The sequence below is a fragment of the Pinus tabuliformis genome, chromosome 6 (genome assembly GCF_031772625.1).
Source record: "Pinus tabuliformis cultivar Carrire ecotype Pingquan chromosome 6, CPIR1, whole genome shotgun sequence".
Taxonomy (NCBI): domain Eukaryota; kingdom Viridiplantae; phylum Streptophyta; class Pinopsida; order Pinales; family Pinaceae; genus Pinus; species Pinus tabuliformis.
This window is the reverse complement of record NC_142292.1, coordinates 1,574,515,819-1,574,534,414: the sequence shown is the minus strand read 5'-3', so window position 1 is coordinate 1,574,534,414 and position 18,596 is coordinate 1,574,515,819.

The following is an 18,596-nucleotide window of genomic DNA, read 5'->3' as shown; positions in this document are numbered from 1 at the left end:
CCCTATCTATTATTTGGCTTCATACGGCACCTTCGAACTAGCAAATTTTCCATCTGCGTATTATATAGTTAAAACCTTCTTATAATATAAAACAACCCGCCATTTGCAAAATATGTCACGCACCCATTAGGTTTTACATTGTAGTCCAATATTAAAACAAATTAAATCCTCGCCCCACTTTTACAAAGTGAAAACTTTATTACAACATTACAATATATCTTATCATGGTTCTGAACCCGAAATAAAATCCGTTCACAACTTTATAATAAACACAATAATATTTGAAATCAAAGACGCAGACACCAAATCTCTCGTTAGTGGATATATTGAAAGGGTTAATTTCATTCACCATCTATTTTAAATAGAGTTGGTTTTAGTGCGTTGTATTAAATTTTGGTAGAGAAAATTGGAGTGAAATTTTAATTTGTTTTATTTAAATTAGGGTTTTGAATATATATAGATTCAGCATTTTGAAAATTTTGAAAAACTCTAGGGTATTTTGATTGTGTAGGGGTTATCTATAAAGCTTGTAATTTCAATAAATCAGATTTTAGAGAAATTTCACCTAAAAAACTCACCAAAAAAGCTTTCAAAAAGTTTCACTAAACACAACTTGATTTTAAATTTGCTGATTAATAAATGATTTAGATATTTATTTAATTTTCAAGTAATTTATTTAGAATTTTTCCCATAAAAATTTATAAATTTTGATTGGGAAAACAATATTTTTGAATAACATATTATAGATTTTTATATAGAAATGAGATATCAAAATTTAAATGATCGCTCATAAATAAGAATTATTCATCATTGTTATTGGTTTGTTGTTGAAATATTATTATTATTATTATTTTTTTTTTTGGTTAATTTTGAAAATATAATAAGAAATAAATATAAAATTTATCTATATTAAAATTAATATATAAAAAGAATTATGATTAATAATAAATGTTAAATTTACGTAACATTTAATATTTAGAATGTAATTTTAAATTTAAAATAATAATAATTGGAAAAAATTTGATTTAATTCTTTTCCTAAGCTTAAATTTATTCACAAACTTCAACATAATAACTTCTCGAGTTTTATTCAAAATAAAGTTCATTTTTACCATTAAAAATAAGTCAAACGTCACCTGTCCTTGTTCATGCACAATCACTGTAAATATATCATTTCAACATTATATATAATAAGCTTAGTTTATTTATGTAATGCAATTTCAAATTTTGGTAGAAGACTAAATTTCAATATAAATATTCTTTATACAAGTGAAATTTACAATTTTTTGTTATACTTTTTCTTTTTGTGTCTTAATGTTCCAGAATATAGATTCTGATAACTTTCTTTATGCTAATTTGTAAATCATTTTATTATTTAAATTTATTTAAATTTTGAATAAAATATTATAAAATACATGCTTATATCATGTATGAAAACTATATAATCCAGAAATATTATGACAGATAATAAATATAAGAGTACAAAACTGCATAATAAACAAAATTCAAACGGTGACAATCTGCGAAAAAGCAAAACCAGACATTGTCACCAAATGCTCTTGTTATTATGTATTTCTGCATTTTCAAATTTTAACTTTGGCTTTCAAATTTTTTAGGCTGTTGTAGAATCGCGATTCGCAGCCATCACCAGAACTACATAACCCGAGGCGCGCCTTCTTGGTCTTGTCAATGGCAGGCTGTGCTACTCGTTTATCACGTTCGACGCTATTAAGATTTCATTGGTGGACACACATGTAACTGTGCCCAACTGTTACTGACAGGCAGCGAGTTAGCATTCATCTATCTTCCATAAATTTCTCGTCAGCACCGCCATCGTCTGGCGTTATCAATCCAAACGCAATTCCATCCTTCAACGTCGATGTCGTCTTCCTCTTCAGTGAAAGCAGAAGAGTTGGTCAATCAACAGTACAGAGAATAAAGAGACCGTTGTTTGCATTGGTAATCTCGCAACAGCGCAAATAATGTGAGAAAAAACACCGATCGATTTATGGATGGTGATAGGATCAGGCTTCGAATTTCAAATGTTCTCTGCTCGTAAAATGAAAATTTGATGACGTTTTGGTATTTTTTTGTGATTTTTATTTTATATTCTACTTAAATTTGTGAGTGTCGACTTCTCTTTATCTAGAAATTCTCTTACAATTATTCTTTCATCTCAACTTCCTTTAATCTTCCTATGATAGTGTCTTGTTTTTTTCAATCTTCCTATGAGAGTGTCTTGCTTTTTTCAGTGTATGTGTTTCACCATATCTCCACTTCCTTTAATCTCCCTCTTAGAGTACCTTGTTTCTTCCTAACTTAGCAAATGTGTTTTCACCTAGTATACATCCATATTTTAAAGATTTTATAAAGGTTTTTAGCTTGTGGGAGTTAATAATTTTGATTATGTACATAAATTTTTCCATATGAAAGAAACTAAAGAAAGCCATATAATTACAATGATGACGATCCTCAACTGCTAGTAAATGAGATAGATTTATTTTTTTTGAATATCAAGAATTTAAATACTATCCCTTTTTATAATTTATTTAAATCCAATAATCTACTACATGTGTCAAATTTATTAAACATATAATTACATATTTAACTATTTCTTAATAACTTATTTTCACCAAATATCTTATTTTACAGATGGGCTCACACATCTTTATTTACTCACTACATATTTTATTTACTGAATAAACCATGACGCTGAAAATTGTCAAGACTAAGCAAACTCTGCAATCTACGAGGTAAACTCTACAATCTATTCATGAGGTAATCAACTTAGCATCTGCATTTGAACATTGTTAACTAATCATGTTCATAATATCTTAAATATGAGCCTATGATTTCCTCATCTTAAAAAATTAGATTCACATTATTGTCCACATCATAGATGAAATATACAACCCAACCAATTACACAAAGCAATCCTTCCTATTAAACATTGCCCTACAAAATACCATCACTTATTATATTCATGTCCTTAGTACGAGTTGAATCCTCCAAATACAACTATATTAGAAGTGGTTGACAATCTAAATAGGTATATTAAATAAATATGAGTATGTAACATCTTCAATAATTATTTGTATTGTAAGAGAAGTTTAGTTTAATAATTATATAATTATTTTTTTAAAGAGAAATTCACTATAGTCAAAATGAAATTGATCTCAAAGCATTAAGTAAAACACTCAAAATACAAAATTACTCAAAATAAGCTAAGGCGCTCAACAAAATAAAAATAGTCAAAATAACCCCGGGGTTTTCACAATGGTAATTGAAAGCTTTATGGAATAAATCACAAGCCATTTTTAGTCAAAATAAGCCAAGGCACTAAAAAAAACAAAAGTAGAAAAAATAAGCATGGGCTTTTCAAAATGGTAATTGAGCACTTCATTATGATCACAAGCTATTTTTCTAATATTTAGGACATTTTTTTAATGTGACATGATATATTATTCCTGTAAAAGAATAGACCAAAGACAAATTTTTTTTTTTTCGCTAAAGAAAGAGTATTACCTTCTATATCATTAAGCCAACAAAAATTTACATAGTATACAAAAGTCCACCAACACCGTGGACTTTGGCAGAAAAATGCTAACCGCCTAAGGCATGACCTTAAACCTAACACAGATTACCTCCGAACCCTTGAAAAATAAACAAAGTTTGCACCACGTGGACAGAAAAACAGAAGAAAACCGCAGAGTCATCTGAACTCCTACTCCCCTAACTTGCATTATGGATCTTAGCCATCCAATCACCACGAGCAATCCATCGATAGAGGAAGAAATCGCCCAATGAAGTAAAACGAAGTTTTACCAGTCCAGCCCCACCAAACTGCACGATCATTCCTGACCGTGGATCTGCCCCGCGAAATCCAACGGTTGGGAAGCATATCGCACAGAACAAGGTATCCGAACAATAGTGCCCGGGGAGGGCGGTATTCATTTCCACCCCCGCTGCCACGTGTAGGAAGCCAAATGAAATCGCTCCCAAAACACAAAAACTATTTCCTGCCTAAGGGACGTGCAATCACCTGAAAATCACCATAGCAGCAGTTTTCCTTTCCAAAAAAGGAAATAATGGAACTTGCGGTTGTCGGAAAAGTTGTACTTCTCGCCCCTCGCAATCTATCGTCTGTGCCTGCCATGAAACCCTAGAATGATGTGATCCTTACCATGGTGCGCCCACCCGGAAAATTGAGAACGCCTGTTAATGAATGCTGAGGTTTTCCAAGGCCAACCTCCAACGTACAGTCTAAAGAACAAAGGTGAATCATATTGCGAGATAGTCATTTCGTACTCACTTCCTTGGCTCTTTTACAAAATACATCCATATCCTCATCCACTTGCTTGGTACAAAGAGCCTTTAGTCTGCTCTGAGGCATCTCCTGCCACTTCCTCAAATCCTTGCCTTCTTTACAACACACTCCTTGTTTGGCGAGAGTATCCGCCAACTAATCGACTTTTTTACGAACATGGTTGAAACTAGCTGTGCGAAGACCAAGTAGGTGACTTTGATTTCTTTGGATAACCCTAATTAGCCTCCAGTGTTTTGAAACTTTCTCTGTCACAGCTCCACAGCTAATTCTTTTCACTTAATTAATGGTTAACCTGGAGTCCACTTCTATAATTACATTTAAGCGGTTAAACTGCTTCATAAACTCTAAGCATTGTTCCAAAGCCTTTAATTCTGCCATGTTGTTGGTAGCCCTACCTAAATGTCAATAGAAGATAAGGATGATGTTTCCTTCTTCATCCCTTGAAACCCCTCCAAAACTAGCAATTCTTGGGTTGCCTTTTGAAGCACCATCAATGTTGAATTTCAAAAAACCTATCGGAGGAGGATGCCAAAAGTCCTTCTCCACTTCCTCTGTGATCCCCTTCCTATCCAAGCCTTGAGGAATGAGCCCTTGCAAACCCAATTGTTTGAGGATTCTTAAATTAGCCTCTGAGGGAGGATTCTTGGGGTGATTACGAACTGTGGAGCCAACTGTCTCCTTAAGCTGTTTCAAGGTTAGCTCAAACAGTCGATGAGGGGGATTCTTTTCATCCTTGAATATTCTCTTGTTCCTTTCTTTCCAGACATTCCATATAATGAAGCTTTGCGTTAGGACCCAAGCCGAGCTGAGGAATTCATTGTCTAAGAGGTTTCTACTCCAATTATTTAGTGTATTAATGATACTCTCTTTGTCCCTATTGGTCTTTTGGAAAATGGTAGCGAATGAATCCCATAACCAGGAGGTGAAGATGCAGCTATTGAGAATATGTTCCATTGTCTCCTCTTGAGCTTTACAGAGCTAGCACATACAAGGGCCTATAATACCCCTCTTTCTAATATTGTCCCAAGTTAAGATCTTCTTTTGAAGAACCAGCCACATGAAGAGTTTTATCTTCATCCACCCTTGGTGCTTCCAAAGGTTCTACCAGATCTTATCCGGAACATGGGAATCCAGCTCTAAGAGAATACCTTTTGCTTCCTTTAGATTGAAGGTGCCCTCTTTATTGTTGCCCCATCTTAGTTGGTCCTGCCCCCCTGCTACTAAGATCATCCTTTGATCCAACATTCTCCTAAGTTCTTCTGCTTTTGTTTTCAAGGGTCTGTCTTCTCCGCAATTAATATTTCTCCAGATTCTCCAGTTTTCTGTGTTCTGAGTATGATCCCAGAAATCCTTTACCTTGTTTAAGCCTTGGGTGTCTGTTTTGTTCTTAAGGCTCGAAAAGTCGTCTTTTAATGTTGGTTCTTGCCGCCATCTATCCTCCCAGAAGAGTGCTAGATCTCCCTCTTTGATTTCCTAGAAGTTGTTTTTTTTGTACTAGGCTCCTATTCTCCTAGGCTTTATTCCAGATGTATGACCCCTTTATATTTCCGGACATTCTTATGAGGTCACTAGTTTGCCAGGAGTTGGCATATTTTTCTTTCCAAATACTTTCCCATTGAGCTTTTGGATCATGAACCCAATGCCACCATAGTTTGGCCCCTAAAACATTACTGAGAATCTCTTGGTCATCCAAGCCAAGGCCCCCATGGTGCTTGGGTCTACAGATTTTTTCCCATGAAACTAAGGCCCATTTCTTCCTAGTCTCCTCTTTACCCCAGAGAAAGTCTCTTTGGATATTTCTGAATTGCTGCAAAACTCCTTTTGGAGCTGGGAGAGATGATAACATAAAAACAGGGATAGCTTGTAGAATAGCCTTAGTAAGAACCAACCTGCCTACCAAATTTAAAGCTCTGTTGGTCCATTTTCTAACTTTGTCCTGCATCTTATTGATCAACGGTTCCCAAATGCTCTTGTGCATCGGTTTAGCAGTTAGAGGGACTCCCAAATATTTTGAGGGGAGGGAGTCCCGTTGAAAACCTAGAATTCTGGAGATATTTCTCTGAATAGCAATATTGGTATTAAAGAAAAAGATTTTTGATTTGGAGAGATTGACTTCCATACCTGTAGCCTTGGCAAAGTCATTCAGGATTTGTTTGTAGGTTGTAGCTTCTTTAACTGTGGGGATTCCCTGTAACATGGTATCATCTACAAATTGTTGATGAGTCAAAGCCTGACCATTCTCTGTTAGTTGGAGGCCCTTGATCTTACCCGTTGCTTTAGCATGCTTGATAGACCGACCAAGTCCTTCCATCATGAGGATGAAAAGAAATGGAGAAAGTGGGTCTCCCTGCCTGAGGCCTCTAGAAGGAATGAAAATCTCAGAGGGAGATCCATTCACCAATTTTGAAAAGCTTGAGGAAGTCACAAGGGCCATAACCCATCTAACCCAATTATGATCAAAACCAAAGGCAATTAGAACTTTCTTGATGTAGGTCTAGTTCACCTTGTCATAAGTTTTGGCAATATCCAGTTGCATGATCATTCCTGCCTGCCTCTTTGTAGTTCACAAGTGAACCACCTCGTGAGCTTGAATAATGTTATTTAGAATTTATCTTCCTTCCACATAACCTGATTTCTCCCCTTAAACAAGTGAAGGAAGTAGAGCTTTGAGCCTATTGGCTACTACCTTGGATATGATCTTGTAAACCACATTACATAAAGCTATGGGTCTATACTTGTAAGGAGTTTGTGCGATGTCTTGTTTAGGGATTAGGGAGATGAAGGAGGTATTGAGCACTTTCAGAATAGTTCTGTTCAACCTGGAATCCTCCACAACATTTAAAATATTTTGTTTAACTATATTCCAGCAAGTTTTAAAGAAATCCACATTAAAACCATCCAGGTAGGGTGATTTTCCATTTTTCATTTCTTTGAGGACCTCGCTGAATTCCTCTTTTGTTACTAGCCTGTTAAGGTTGAAACTTTCCTCTCTAGACACTAGCTTAGGAATGTGATTGGTTACTTCCCTCATGAACTGCTCTCTTTTTGAATTGTTTTCCTAAGTTATGCCACAAAAGTGCTGAACCAAAACAGAATCTATATCCTCATGGGAGATATGAATCTTCCCATCCTTGTCCTTGATTGAAGAGATTCTGTTGTGAGCCCTATTATCCATGGTAGGTTTGTGAAAAAATTTAGTGTTACGCTCTCCTTATTTCAACCATTGAACTCTTGATTTTTACCTCCAAAATGTTTGCTCTTGTTTGCACAAATTCTCCCATTCTTGATGATGTCTATCAACTTGTTCACTTTTGACTTTATCAAAGCCTCTCGTAATTAGAGCTTGATTGAGTTCCTGTGTTTTGATTTCCACTGATTCTTTTCCCACAAAAATATTGCCAGAATCATTCTTGTTCCAATCCTTAAGCCTGTGTTTGATGTGCTTTAACCTTTTGTGTAGAAGGAACATTCTTGTTCCTTGAATCTGCAAATCTTTTGACCACCATTTTTCAATGTTGCTGATGAATTCTGGGTGAGAAAGCCATATTTTCTCAAATCGGAAAGGTTTGTTCCTGGGAGTACCTATGCCCTTGATTTCTAGTTGAACCGGCCAATGATCTGAGCCTCCAAAAGGAAGAACTCTCGCTGTTATTTCCTTATCTATCAGCATAAGGTCTTCTAAGATAATGAATCTATCTAATTTGGAGGTGACCTGAGCCTCTCCTCCTCTTTTATTATTCCAAGTAAAGAGGCCATTGTTCATTTCAGTGTTAGAAAGATTCATATTATCTGAAAAGGTTTGAAATGCAACAAAGTCTTTAATTAGAAATTTGGTTGCCCCTTTTTTTATGAAAGAGGTTTGATCATGTTGAAATCCCCTCCCATGATCCAAGGAATTCCTGCATGTCTGTCCCTGAGATCCACAAGGAAATCTAGAAACTTGAGTTTATCCTCTGTTCTTTGGGGGCCATAAACATTCGTGACCAAATAGGTATCCCTATCTCCTTCAGGCTGAATAACTACTAATAAATAATTCCTAGATGCCTCTACATCTATTATGCCAATTTTTTGGGGGTTCCAAAGAGTGAGGATGCCCCCTGCTATATTCTCTGCTTTGACTTCTAGAAACTCAAATCTATTGAGCCATTTGCTATGAATTTGTCTTAATTTTTGAATGGAACATTTTGTTTCCTGGATGAAGATTATGTCTGACGCCTCTTGTTTCATTCTATTACTAAGCATTCTGTGTTTTATTTTACTACCTAAACCCATAGTATTCCAAGATATGAACTTCATAATTAAAGATTTGTAAAGGAGTAGCTGGCTAAATCTTTCATCTTACTTGAGTCTATCATTATCTTTCCACACTCCATCAAAAGCTCATTCTGCTTTTTTCTACCTCCTTTTTTTCCTGGATTTATGGTTGCTAATCTAGGGGTTATTTTCATTGTTTTCACACCTTTATTATCCTACTTGTTACTGCTTTTTCCTTTCTCAAACCCCTTAGCCTGAGTTTTCCATAAAAACAACTATTGTATTCTATTGAGCTCTTCTTGAGGTACCAAATCTACCCCTCCCGTGGTTCCCTGAATCAAGAACCCCTCAAGATCTAGGTGTTCCTTGTCAAGAATCTCTTGAAGCTCCTGGTCCTCCAGTTCCATATCGCTTTGGGTCATTTCTTGGTCCATCTCCAGTTCTGCATCACTTATCATAGTCTCTTTCTGATTATTAATATCCTGTATTTGTTTCTGATTATCTTCTTTCTCCTTTTCCTCGGGACTTTCTTCCATTGCTTGATCTTATTTTGTACTCACTTCATCCTCCTCAAGAACTTGGAACTTGTTCTGACTGACTTTTTTCCCTTCATTTAGATGTTGCTTTGGCCCTCTTTTTCCTCATTTTCCTTTATTTACCACTTTGTGAAAACTATCTTTTTCCTTCATTGTATTAGCTTTGGCCTTGTTTTTTGCCTTACTGAGGGGGAAGTCTCTAAAAAGGTGCCCATGTTCATGGCATCTATGACATCTGAACAGGGTATGCTCATAATCTATTATTTGCACCCATTCTTCATCATAAACTTCCAAGATTACCTTATCCAGAAGGGCTCGAGATAGATCCATTTCTACACATATCCTTGCAAAGGAAGTGTATTTTCCTCTCCTTGTGGCTTCAGAGGCTCTGACAAAACGACCTAATTTATTGCCTATAGCCGCTAACGATTATGTTTGCCAGTAATCAAGAGGTAAAGAATAGAGCCTTACCCAGACTGGTACAGAAGTAAAAGTTTCGCGCTCCAGGACAAAATTCATCATCCATGGCCGCATATAAAGGCCAGCTACTGCATAGAAGTAGGGCCCTCCTTCAAACACTCTGTCTTTGTCTTCAATATTTGTGAACACTACCATGAAGAATCCCTTTGACCCAAGGTGTAGGTCAATGCTTCCTTTAGGTTTCCAGTGGTATTTAATCCAAGTTTGTAGAGCTTTTTCAGTGGGCCATAATCCCATGAATTTGCAGATAATAACATAAGTCATCATGTGATCCCTGTGCACCTGCAGAGTAGGATCATTTAGGACTACCCTGGGTGTAATCTCAGCGTTGGGTTTACATGGTCCCTTTTGTTTTTTGTCTTTTGCTTCCTGCATTTTGTCTTCTGCCTCCTTGTCTTTTACATTGTTATTTTTCTTGGTTTTGTGTTGGGTCCCTATAATACTAGTGATTACCCCATTACTATTGTAGTTATACCCCTTATTTATATTGTTGTGCCCCTATTACCCCCATGTTGTTATTTCTGTGCCCCATAGAATCCCTCTATTTTTATTTTTGTGGCTTTATATTATTATTGTTAGGTCGGCTGGATTATATTGTGACTCCTTAGACTCCTATATATAGAAAGGAGCTTTTTTCATTTGTATCATCCAAGAATTGTTCATTTATGTAATGTAAAGGAGGTTGCCCCCTCGAAGAGGCTGAATTCTAAGGCGTTGATCTATCTTTTCTATCTTTTCTTGAGCTGGTTTCATAACATTTGGTATCAGAGCTTTGGATTCTAGGGTTTCGCTGCTCCAAACAGGTCATCGTGGCATTTTCGCTATAATTTTTTTTTTTGGCGTTTCAGAAGTCGCAAAAAAAACCCATTTGAGAAGAAATCACGCTGAACCTTGGGTCCGAATTTCAGAGCTTTTCTCACGATATTTGCGGAGATATGATCTGAGGAAGTTGGTCTTTTTGCAGACTCCTGAATTACATTCAAAACAGGTGACTTGGGAAAAATCATCATAACTTTCTCTCTGGGGATTGGATTGAAATTTCGTAAGAAGGTACAGAAAGAGGATGGATTGTAGTTTCTTGTATGCATGTTTCAGATCCAAAGGTTGAAACAGTGACTCGTGGCACGTCGTACAAGTTCGCTCTACTGAACTAGTCTAAAAGCAAGTCACTGTGGGAGATTTCACATAACTCTTCCTTGGAGAATCCAATTTGGTTCAGACTTGTGGCATTGGAAGGAGGACGCAGAAGGCTACTACAGGTCACAATTTCAGAACTGGATGATCTGAAATTACAGAGATACATCAGATTCAATATCAGGCTTCTATAAAGTGAAAAAAGGTGTGTAGTTTTTTTTAATTTTTGTGTAAGCTTGGTTTAACAGAATTCAAAGGGCATAGTAAAGCATTATTATCGGTAACTGATGCCCCGAGAAAAGAAAATGCAAACACCTAGTAAGGAACCTGAAAGCTCTAGCATGACTCATGAAGAAGAGGAAGAAATGCTACATGATATATCAAAATTACAAGAACAAGTGCAACAAATGTCACGCTCACAAAAGCTAACAGAAGCTAAGATAAATGGTGTGGAATCTAAGATAAATGGCATGGAATCTAAGATAAAGGGCATGGAGCTAAGATGGATGATTCAAAGACAGATTTGAAGAGAGACATGGCATATTTAAAGACAAATTTGAAGACAAACATGGAAGAATTGAAGAAGTTGCTACAAGAAAGGGTCACTAATGGTGAAAGGGTAGTAAAGAAAACTCATAATGAGAACAAAAGAAATGTTAATCATGATTCCATAGACTCTAATGTTGGATTGAAGACCCACCATATTCCAAAAATCGATATGAGGAAGTTTGATGGCAAGGATCCCGCCACATGGATATTACAGATGGAGCAGTTCTTCGATCTCAATAATGTGCAAAACACACAAAAGGTATATATGGCAACTGTATATTTGGAACCAAATCAGTTTGTATGGTATCAATGGCTTTGCTCTCGTAAACAATTTATCACTTGGGCAATTTTTACGGAAGAATTGATAGCACATTATGAAGATACAAAAAGCAACACTTTTTTTAGCCAATTGATAAGTCTCAAACAAAAGGGTTCAGTAATGGAGCACATTGAGGAGTTCCAAAAATTGAACATAAGGGTAAAAGATATTCCAGAGGAGCATAGGATTGATGTGTTCATAGGGTCTTTAAAGGATAATATCCAACATGATGTTCGCCTTTGGGAACCTGATTCATTAGAGAAGGCATTCAGGTTAGCAAGAAAAATGGAAAGCAAAATTATGGCAACCAGGAAGCATACCACTCACAACTATAAAGATGGAAGTGTTGTTGCCCCTAGTCTTCCACAACCTATAAGGTTGACACCACAACAATTGGAAAAAAAAAGAGCAAAAGGGCTTTGTTACAGTTGTGATAGCAAATACACTAAAGGTCATAAGTGTGCTGAGAAGAAATTATTCTACATAGATTGTGAAGAGGAAGAAGAAAAGGAGCAAGAAAGGTCAAAAGAAGAATATATACTCCAGGAACAAAGCCTAGATGAAGAAAAAATAAATCCGACCATATCTTGTAATGCATTGGCGGGAATTACCACTCCTAAAACCATCAAGATAGAAGGACAAATCAAGAAGAAAAAGGAAGCACCCACAATTTTATTCATTGTAGGGTAGCAAAAGAATTGAATTGCTTCCTATATCCAGCACCAGAGTGTCAAGTGATGATTGCAAATGGAGGAACAATAAATTTCTCTAGAAGGTGCCATAATATCAAGCTATCCATGGGAGAATATGTATTGACTAGCCCAATGCTTTCCATTCCAATGGGAGGTGCTGATGTTGTACTAGGAGTCCAATGGCTACAATCCTTGGGTACAATAGCTTTTAATTTTCAAGAACTTTTCATCAAATTTTCTACGGAAGGAAAGGAAGTTGAATTAAGGGGTATTGCAGGGAAACGAGGAAAGATAATCAGCTCTAATGGTATGACAAAGCTTCTAAAAAAGGAGCAAAGAGGTGTAATTGCACAATTATGTTCGCTAGATGTTTCCACATTGGAATCATCTATTTCTCCAGATCTCCAAAAAGTCCTGGACAATCATTCCAAGGTATTTGAGACTCCCAAAGGTCTCCCACCTATGCGTGATCATGATCATGCTATTCATCTGATTCCAGGAAGTGTTCCTCCAAACATCAGGCCGTACAGATATCCCTATGTCCAAAAAAGTGAAATTGAACGTATGGTTGCAGAAATGCTAGAGGCTGGTATAATTCAACCAAGTCAAAGTTCTTTCTCTGCTCCAGTAGTATTGGTGCACAAGAAGGATGGATCATGGCGCATGTGTCCGGATTATAGGGAGCTCAACAAGCTCACTATTAAAGATAAGTTCCCCATTCCTGTCATTGATGAATTACTGGATGAATTGCATGGATCAATTTACTTCACCAAGTTGGATCTTCGTTCAGGATATCATCAAATCAGAATGAAGATTGAAGACATTCCGAAAACGGCATTTAGAACTCATGAGGGTCATTATGAATTTTTGGTCATGCCTTTTGGCCTTACCAATGCACCTTCAACATTTCAAGGTTTGATGAATTCAATTTTCAAACCATTCCTTAGAAAATTTGTGTTAGTAATTTTTGATGATATACTAATCTACAGCAAGTCTTGGAAGGATCATGTTGAACATGTTGACAGGGTGCTACAACTATTGGAGGAGAAACAATTATATGCAAAAAGATCCAAATGTTTCTTTGGAGTCCAGGAGGTGGAATATTTGGGTCATATTGTATCTCATGAAGGAGTTAAGGTAGACCCTAGCAAAATTAAAGCCATTAAGGAATGGAAAATCCCCACATCCATAAAGCATCTGCGAGGATTTCTTGGGTTGACAGGGTATTATCGCAAGTTTGTTAAGAATTATGGGAGAATAACAACACCTCTAACAACATTATTGAAGAAAGATGAATTTTCATGGACTCCAAAAGCAACAAAGGCCTTTGAACATCTTAAAGAGGCAATGTGCCAAGCACTGGTCTTAGCTACACCGGACTTCACAAAAACCTTTATTGTGGAATGTGATGCTTCAGGAAATGGAATTGGTGCTGTTCTAATGCAAGATGAAAGACCCATTGCTTTTGAAAGTCGTCCAATCAAGGGAAAGTTTTTAAGCAAAGCTATTTATGAGAAGGAAATGTTGGCAATACTCCATGCACTTAAGAAATGGCGACCCTACCTAATGGGAAGACACTTCAAGGTAAAAATGGATCATGATAGCCTTAAATACTTTTTAGAACAAAGATTATCCTCTGAAGAGCAACAAAAGTGGGTCACAAAGATGTTGGGTTATGACTTTGAAATCATCTACAAAAAAGGGAAGCAAAATGTGGTGGCAGATGCACTCTCAAGAAAGGATGAGGATGTGGAAGCATTGTTGTGCGCCATTTCTATTATCCAACCAGATTGGATAAACGAAGCAAGGGAGGAATGATGAAGAATTGTGGGCACTTATTCGAAAGCTACAACAAGATTCCAGTACGTCTGATACATTTAGCTGGCAAAATGATTCATTATGGTACAAAGATCGCTTATACCTCTGTAAGAATTCCCAGCTAAAACAAAAGATTCTTATGGAATTGCACACTTCTCCCTTAGGAGGGCACTCAGGATTTTTAAAAACTTACCACAGGGTTAAGAAGGAATTTTTTTGGGATGGCCTTAAATCAGATATTCAAAAGTTTGTGGCGGAATGTTTGGTTTGCCAACAAAATAAAGTTGAAACAATTAAGACACCGGGTCTATTACAACCTTTATCCATTCCAAGCCAACGTTGGGAGGAGGTTTCAATGGATTTTATCACAGGTTTACCCAAGTCTGAGGGAAAGAGTGTCATCATGGTGGTAGTTGACAGACTTACCAAGTATGCACACTTTTGTGCATTATCACATCCATTTAAAGCCAGTACAGTTTCTACTGCATTTATGGAAACAATTCAAAAGCTACATGGAAACCCAAAGATTATTGTAAGTGACAGAGATCCCATTTTCACTGGAAATTTTTGGACAGAATTATTTTCTTGTCTTGGTACTCAGTTAGCTCATAGCTCATCTTATCATCCTCAATCTGATGGGCAAACTGAGATAGTAAACAAATGTTTGGAAGGATATCTTCGTTGCTTTGTATCTGATAAACAGACACAATGGGTCAAATGGTTGCCTCTGGCTGAATGGTGGTATAACACTTCCTTCCATACAGCAACAAAAATGACCCCATTTATGGCACTTTATGGGTATCAACCACCATCCATCACATCATATTTAAGAGAAAATTCTAAGGTTCAGGCAGTGGAACATCACATCGAACATCAACAACAAGTCCTCCAACTCTTAAAGGATAACCTCGTGTTGGCACAAAATAGAATGAAACAACAGGTAGATCAACATCGCAGTGAAAGAAGTTTTGATGTAGGTTATTGGGTATTCCTACGGCTACAACCATATAAGCAAATGTCCCTAAAGCAAGCTAAGAAGGATAATAAATTATCACCGAAGTATTATGGTCTATACAAGGTGTTGCAAAAGATTGGTACTATGGCATACAAATTGGAGCTTCCTGCAACTTCTCGATTGCACCCAGTTTTCCATGTTTCATGTCTAAAGAAGGTTATAGGAGACAAGCTCCCAGTTCAAACAATATTTCCAAAACTTGACGAGGAAGGAAAAATTATATTGGAACCGGAAGCAGTCACATAAACAAGAACTTGACAGCTACGAAATCGATCAATTTCAGAGTATCTTATCAAGTGGAAGAACTTATCTGCTGAAGATTCCACATGGGAGGATGAGAATTTTATGCAGAAGTATCCAGAACTACTCAAGCGTTGAGGAAAACACTTTTTTGAATGAGAGGGGCATGTTGGGTCCCTATAATACTAGTCATTACCCCATTACTATTGTAGTTATACCCCTTATTTATATTGTTGTGCCCCTATTACCCCCATGTTGTTATTTCTGTGCCCCATAGAATCTCTCTATTGTTATTTTTGTGGCTTTATATTATTATTGTTAGGTCGGCTGGATTATATTGTGACTCCTTAGACTCCTATATATAGAAAGGAGGTTTTTTTATTTGTATCATCCAAGAATTGTTCATTTATGTAATGTAAAGGAGGTTGCCCCCTCGAAGAGGCTGAATTCTAAGGCGTTGATCTATCTTTTCTATCTTTTCTTGAGCTGGTTTCATAACATTTTGGTTCCTCCTATCTCCTCTTCCAGGTTCCTTCTCCTTTCCTCTGCAGAATCATTGTCATTTTCTAGAGGCTTCTTACCTCTAATGGCTATGGCATCCTTGTAGGAAGGAGTGGAGCTCCCTCCTCTGCGCCCCTCCATGAAGGTCAACCTCTGTGACTAACTGAAACCCTCGCTGTTCTTCCGCTCCACCTTCGTCCCGTCAATCCTACAACCCCAGACCAAAGAGAAATTCATTTTGACAAGCCTATATAATTTCACAAGATTTATTTCACATGAAACAAATACTAAGAAAGAAATAAAAAACAACAACAACTGAATGAGATTGAAACTGGTTGAAGAAGGCAACTTACTTGGGACTTGAAAACTGGGAAATCTTGTCGATTGTGAAGTAAATGATGAGGGCAAGTTCAGTAGAAAGCTCCAACATTTATTTTTAGCGGCTTATTTTTGGTTGTGGTGTTGTTTTTTGTATTTATCATATACAAATTTTTGGAATCGAGGTTTCGAACTATTCTTCGTAGTTCATGAACCACTCAAGATGGTTCGAAACTTCGATTCCAAAAATTTATATGCAATGACTCCAAAAAACAACACCACACATAATATAGATAGCAAGAGCTTCAAATCAATAACTATCCTTGCTTTTCAAAAAAATAGCATGGCAGTGACTACTATTTTGAATGAGTTTGAGGTCCACCTTTTGCTCACCCCTTTTCATTGTTATATTATTTTTTGTTTGCTTGGGAAGGTGAGTAGAAATGGAAAACCACCTATTTCCCAATAAAGCATGAAGTTGAATAATAGTCTTCTCTTCCTGCATGCTGAATTTTTCCCTTTGATATTTGGTCTTAGATAGTTAGCCCAATGCAATCTCTAGTTCTTTCTGATCTTAGCACCCAACTTTTTGCCACAGAGTCCTCTAACTTCCATGGCTATAATACAGTATGTAAGTATCGAGCTTCTGATTTTCTTCGGGCATCCAGGATCCTTCTTGAGCCCAACTTTTTCACAGCATGGAGCCCTACCATTATTTCTGATTTGGTGTGACTTCTGATAATCCTCGGCAAAGATGTTGTCGAATTAAACACTGCAACTGCCCTTCATGTCACTAGTTGTTCCTCAACTACTTTTATTTTTCGATCGCACTTCTTCTTAGATGTTGGAAGATGGTGAAATCAAACAGGAGGGAGAGTGTGGAATGATTGAGGGAAGCCTATGGAACAAAAAAAAGCACACTACCCCTTCTCAGTGTTATACACACCAAAAAATGCATGTATATTGTTAGTATTTTTCAATCATGTACTAGCTTACAGTTTGATGGCTGAATTCACATTCTTGATGTAGACTGGTTGGTCGGTTTGTTGAATGTAAGACCTAGATCACAATATAGTTGTTCTTAGTTGCCTAGGGCGAGATCTCCCTTCATAAAGTTCAAATCTACGAAAGGACTATAGCCAGATAATTTTTTATATGATTTAAATCTATGAAAGTGTGCTATGCACCATTGCCATGTGAACCAGAAGTATTATATGCATTTGCGTTATGACCCTGGGCTTAGTCTGACTTTGGTGTTTTTAACTTACAATAGGTACTATAAATTTTGACGAGACAAATCCTAAATTAAATGTCAAAATGACGATTTTTTATTTATGAAGCACATGTAAAAATTTACAACAACTTTCAAATACATCCGAAAATATGAAATACGTTCCATGTGACGTCAAATTCCAGGTCTGATGGGGATGTTGATAGATTAGCTGAATAATTCGTTGCCAAGTTCGAAGAATTTCAGTGTAATATTTGCGACATATTTTTGGGGAAGAAATACAACATATTATATCATTCTTTACGGCCCGTGTCAGTTCTATCTATGTTGTGAAACAATGAAATAGCATGAGGTCAAGGTCTGATACCTGTAAATTATAAATCGATAATGTCATTAGTATTAGGTTTATCGAGTTAATGGAGGGTTTCGTTTAATAATTATTTAACCTTTAAATTGCTGGCACTATTCATCTTGGTGAACATCAACATCATGGCTTTCCAAGATACGAAAGCAAGCATTTTGTTGATTATTTGTATAAAGTTAGCATATTGGATTTCTTTACTTGTAGTTATAATTATTTTGATTATAATTTTATAAATTATAGGATTAAAAGATTAATTCATCTAATTAATTATAATTTTTTCCTCTTATTTAATATATAATAATTTAAGTTAATAGATTCAGTTATTGAATAAATGTCATTATTTTTTTAAAATTAAATCTATTTTAGTTTCAAATTTATTATATATTAAAAAATTATTTATTTTTGTTAATTTTTTGAGATTTGTTTTAATTTTTTTTACTTACCCTAATATGTGTGGTGTGTTATATCTATATTAATTATAAAAGTAATTGCATATTTTTCCCAAAAATGTGGCACATTATTAAATTTTTTGAATAGTTAAGAATATGTGCTTTCTTATAATAAGTCATAGATTGAAAAGTAAGTACATTATCCTACAAATATATCTCAGGCATCAAGTTTTATTTTCTTAAATTAAGAATATTATTATTATCTATAATATATATCCATTTTAACTGGTAAAAACAAATCTTTCTAAATACAAATCTCTCATTAAAAAAATTAATCTTTAAGTATTTATAATAAATATAAAATTAATATAAATTTGCGTTATTTTTAATATATAGATATTAGACATAAATTCTATATTAAAAAATTTAA